The following is a 6,202-nucleotide window of genomic DNA, read 5'->3' as shown; positions in this document are numbered from 1 at the left end:
TTACACCTGCATAATGCGTATTATAAAATGAACTATTCAAGACACCTTCTCTAGCCATAATTATAAGTATGACAATTCAAATACCCAACAAAATTAACGAATATCTCAAACTATCAAATTAAATTAAATTTACAGCAGGGTTGCCTGGTTTAAACCAGCTGGTTTTTTTTTTTTTTTTAATGGTTTAAACCAGAAAACGAAAAATGTTCGTAAAAGTGTAAGTGTTCGTAAAATCTTGAACACACATTTGTGGGTTATCACGTTTCACTCTCGATATTCAGACCTAAGTTCCCCATTTATTACTCAAAGGGATTATACTACAAAAGCAACTTTTTTTTTTTTTTAAATAAGTTTATGAATGTTTCTTTTGTGATTTCTTTATAGATTGTTTTGTTGTTATTGTTATGCAATTGCAATCAAAGAAACTCTAAATATTGTTTCGTTTTAATAATGTTTACTATTGATAAAATACATCGAAATGCCGTACTTTTTTTGGGGACAATACAAACCCCACGAGAGGCATTTATTGAAACCAGAAGTATCTTTGGTGTCTATTTATGTATAAATGGGTCAGAGCCAAAGTGGACTCAAATAATTCGTATCTTTATTCACTTTTCTTACTGATACGCAAATTAAGTTGTCGTATTTCTTTAACTTTTACTAACAAAAGTCGTAGTGAATTAACTTGGACTAAATTAGTTCTTTTGTACTCTGCAGTATTTTGAAATTGTCCATATGTAATTCTGTATAATGGTTTCACTTGTGCAACTGTTTATCTTTTTGCCCTTCCGAAATGACTCTTGACAATTATATTCACAAGTATGTGAAGATTAGTACAATGTATTTTTATCAGGAGTCCTTCGTGAGTGAGTCGGCAGACATATTGCATTTGTGACCAATTAGTCCGGGTTTCGAGTTCAAATGGAGGACAAGTTCTTTCGGATGTAAACCGAGAAGCTGTTTGGATTCCGCTTTAAGTTTATGTGACCCCTTCCAGTATAAACCTGGTTGTTGCATAACAACATCAAGGTGAAACAAACTTGTTTCCATCCGTATGTGATATAAATACATAAAACAAATTATTTAAACAAAAAAAGCAGGTTTTTTTGTTTTTTCAATACAAACCATGGTTTTGCCAACCCTGATTTACAATGACCATAATTTGGTGAAGTTATATATTAAGCTAAGTTATGGAATTACATTAATGATAACCTGGTATAATCCTATGTTGTACTTGGAGTAATTGTTGTTTAACTTGTTCGCGCATTTCCATCATGTGTTACCTATTTTTGAATAAGGACAATGAAAGGTTAATATCAGTTGCTTTCAACGGTCTACCTTCTTAGAAGCTACTTTGTATAGTAAATTAGATTGTACATCCATATGATACAGAGAATCCAATTTTTTTCTTAATAGAGATTCAAAGGAATTTATTTATAAAAGCCTAATTGTTCAAGTGATTTACCGTGATGTAGTTGGAAAACAACAAATACTTCCTATTATTATTGCAAATTTGGATTTTGAACATTTCAATAATTACATAAGAATTTATTAATAGTATTTTAGAGTTTAGAACTGTCAAGTATAATTGTTAGTTCAATTTTGTATAGAAGACACAATAATCTTTCAATAGTTCAAGTTTCTAAAATATAAATCTACTGACAAAATCAAAATAACAGAATATTAATTACTGTCCGTAACTAATTATTGTGTGATCGAGAATAAATATAATAATTATTGTATTGTCGATTCATGGTCGGAAACAAGAAGTATTAAATCAGAAATAATTATGTAATTATAACGTCAAAAGAAAAACTATAGTCCCTCAGAGTATAAACACTTCATCCAGTTCCTTGCCAGATGGTAAAGTGCCCAGGACCGACGAGACGTTACCACGTTGGATAGAAACGGATATCCGCTGTATTAAATAAGATGTGGAGCGAACTTCGCCGGAAACACAAGAAATGCGTCTTCCTACCTCCCTAATGAATTCAAGACTTCTTGCACCCCAAGCACCACTTGTTTCAATAGCGATTGGAGTGAAAACAAACTTTTCTAGAAGGTTGTTGTATTTTCTTTGTTTTTCAGCTTCTCTGCGATTAGCAACAGCTCCAGCATTCAATACTGACAGAGGGAGACTTGAATGAGCGTATGTATCAGCGCATGTGAAGTCCCACAATAAACATTTACCTCTCATCCATGGAACCAGTGTCATCCCATCCGGTCGCTTTCCATCCGAACGACAGCAACCAGAAGATTCCCGTATTGAAGGAAATCCAGCTGTGTTGAGGGCTCGTAGTATTATATCATTTACAGAGGAATGTCGGGCGAATCTACCAGCGCTCTTCATGCATGAAAGGCCATGCAGGCCACGTTGGTTAACCTCATCCCCACAAGCTGGACAGCGATGAGGCTCACAAACTGCTAAGCCTAAACGTGAGGCTGCAGCAATTCGAAAGATTTCATTTGACAAATGAAGGCCTAAAGGCCGAGAAGGTATCGCCATCAACCATGCACCCGCTTCGGGAGACGAGGCAGCAAGAAGCCTGGCTTTATCTATCGGAACAACAACAGATTGTAACAAATGATTATGTAATTGACATGCAATTGGTGTATACCAAGATGACTGATAACACTTAATCCTATTATTATTATTATTATTATTTTACATGATTATTACAAATACATTTTATGTTAGATACATTCATAACTTACGCACAATAAAACTCAGATCCATAGAAGTAGTACAGAAAGAGAACATCAGAGTTGTCATCGGCTAATACAATTACCGCCTAGTTACAGTTCACCCTAGAGACGAGATGAAAGAAAATTACTGCTCACGAAGATACAAAAGCGTTTTGTGTTTTAAATTTTTACGTCAACCTGTCTTAGTATTAGCATACAACATAGTTTTTGAAGAAATTGTGAAGATCCACCTAATGTACACAATTTGTAAGCCATACTCCGATTTTAGAGGAAGAGGTTGCATCTAAAAGAGAAGTTATTTAGCTCTCCATCAGTAAGTTGAAACAGTCAAGTTTGTTCGTTCGTGCAACTTTTATTTCAAATTCACAGAAATCTATCATCAGAATCAGCAAGGCATTTGACATCCCGCAACCGACAGTTTGAAAGATTCTGTACATCATCTTCGATTTTATTCCTCCTGATTGTAATTGTTGCAGACCCAGGACGCGGTCAACAAAATAAATTAATCTAGAGTATGCAGACTCTAATGAAAGCCGATACTGTCATGGAATTATTAGCATTTTGTGATGAAGCCACTTTCAGCGTTTTCAGGTAGAGTGAACAAATCATATTAGACGCTGGGTGACGGAGAGCCCTCATTCCCTTGGAGAGGACGTGCACTACTTTTCCAAGGTATTATGCGCATTAACCCTACAAAGGGCCCCTTTTTCAATGAGGAAGCAATCACGGGGATTTCGTAGTGGACATGTGATGTCTGCTGCAGCTGGAACATACTATCCCATATTCCGCCCTCCACCCTTTTTACATTGAATCACAAGTGAACTCGATAGGTGACAACGAAACAGATGAATTGTGCGTGCTGTTATGCCGATAGTGAACTTCATCATTGGCCTCCACGTTCCCCAAACATTACACCCGTAGATTGTTTTTATTTATTGTGAGTCTGTGTTAAAAACAGAATCTACAAGCCACCTCTAATTTTATCTGGGCGTGCACGTCTTTGGCGTGGAAGACCCAGGTTTGATTATCGGCGGGAGCTTATGTGGTTCGGATCCATGTTAAACTAGGTCCACGTCTCATATAGCCTCGCTGCTAAAAGAGATGCTAAACTGATAACCAGCCATCAATATAATTTCATCTGGAGTATCCATCACAAGCTATTGAATTAGTCGGTCATGATATACCAAGATACACCTTATGAAATGGGATTTCGTACAAATATTTTTCCCGACGATTTGCATCATTACGTTTACGTATCAACAGAACATGTTTAAATTGTTGTGCATGTGAAAAGGATGACAGTCTGTCACGTTGTTTCCTACAGTGAAACACGCTGATCTGCTACGTGCTCCGCACAAAGCTAAACTGAAATTGCGTAAAGCTATTATTGCCAATGTAGACGCTTCATTAATTCATAGTATTTGTGAATGTTGTTATAATGTCTTAAAAGGCAATGTTCTACTGACAAGTGCACAGAAGGCAAGATTAAAGCGTTACAAGAACACGCTCTGCTATCTCGTGGACAATACAAAATCATTGGATAAAAAGAAGAAACATTTAGCCGTACAACAAGGAGAATTCTTACCTGCACTACTTGCATCTATTGTAGGAAGTGTGATATCCACTACTTTGTTTAAACAATAAACATCATGGAACATAGCAAGAAGATGGTTTTAGTGCCACCAGAAATGCTTCAACGAATGCATGCATCATCATCCAGTGTGAGTGAAAAACGTGAATCTAATCTCGATCGTGAAATGCAATCTATATTGAATACATCGTATCCAAATAATGAAGAGGGGGCCGCGGTGGCTCAGTGGTAGAGCGTTCACCTCTGGTGCTTGGGGTCCCGGGTTCGATCCCAGCCCCCGCCAAGTGAACTTTGTGGTGGACAAACACCGTGTGCGTGGGTTTTCTCGGGGTTCTCCCGTTTCCTCCCACTTTCTTCATTCCACCATTTCATTCATTACTCATCATCACCGTCTCCTTTAGCCTAACCGGCATCACCGTGGGACGTAAAACTCAAAGATTTCATTTCATTTTTTTTTTCCCAAATAATGAAGAAAAATGGAATCAGTACAATAGAATATTATAGAAATATCTTTATGTTATTCGTAAACAAGAACCAATGCCACTTACAATTACATCAATGAAACCTGATGGTGACGTTCCGAATGTTGATAGCACGAAGCAAGAAATTTTAGCCGCAATAACACAAATGTATCGTAAGAAAGCCGAATTACTATTCCATCGTTTAAAACAAGATGATGCAATTACGTGGGATCATAAAGGAACAGTGTACATCAATGATAATAAACTACATGTATCCAATATTGTAAATTTAATGTGTGATGTGACTCGGCCGAGGAAACATACCAATCCTCAAGGCTGGGAATTGTTTTGCAACTACCTTGCATCGTCAAACACGCCTCAAGAATTGAGTGGTAATCCACGAAGATTGAACTATATTGTAAAGCACTATAGTAGAACAGCATCTGAAGGATGAGCACCAGAATTATTTTCTTCCGGAGAAGAAGATGATGATGACGATTTAGAAGTCCGACCAAAAAGAAAACGTATCATTCCACAATGGTCAACGTACAAACCATGCACAAACAGTTGAAATCCATTTATTATAATTAGACTTCAGATCGATATGCACTAAAAAACGGCAAAATATGCACTAAAAATTGTAAATATGCACCATTCAAAAGCTAAAGTTAAATGAGGAATTTTATTATCTGTAGAGAAAAAAGGTGTATTACATGAACTACATATACTTGGTGTATAACTATGTATTTATGCTACAATATACAACTATGTACTTTTCGATGTTTCTGGCAAAAGCCTGTATTTATCTGTCAAAACATTACTGTATATGGAAATGTTCTTTCTTTGTCACGGGTCGTTAAGAGAGAGTATTTCAAAGAAGCAATGTTACTTGCCTATAAATCTGAAATTCGTGAGTCGTTGTTCCCAGGAACACTTTATTTACATTAGACAAGAATTTTATGCCAGAATTTTTCGCGTCTATTGACTATGCATTTCGAAAAAATTCTTGTCCGATTGTTTTTGGTGGCGTCTGTTTCGTTATTGAATCAAACTGCTCAAGTACACTACAAAGTCCTAATCATCGCTTTTCTAATCTCGTTATGATTTTTGAAATTGCACTAAAATGAAAATGAAATGAAATTTTTGAGTTTTATGTCCCATGGTTATGCCGGTTAGGCTAAAGGAGACGGTGATAATGAAAAATGAATGAAATCGTGAAATGAAGAAAGTGAGAGAAAACGGAAGAACCTCGAGAAAACCCATGCACACGGTGTTTGTCCACCACAAAGTTCACTTGGCGGGAGCAGGGTTTGAACCCAGGACCCCAAACATCAGAGGTGAACGCTCTACCACTGAGCCACTGTGGCTCCCATGAACTGAAATGAGTATTGATAAACGCAAGGTCGCTTTTAATATTTTCAGCTCCGTAAGCCTCCAAAGCTTC

This window comes from Thermobia domestica, chromosome 9 (assembly GCF_964235325.1).
Source record: "Thermobia domestica chromosome 9, izTheDome1.hap1.1, whole genome shotgun sequence".
Classification (NCBI taxonomy): domain Eukaryota; kingdom Metazoa; phylum Arthropoda; class Insecta; order Zygentoma; family Lepismatidae; genus Thermobia; species Thermobia domestica.
The sequence above is the reverse complement of the archived record's forward strand: the minus strand, read 5'-3'. Positions refer to the sequence as shown.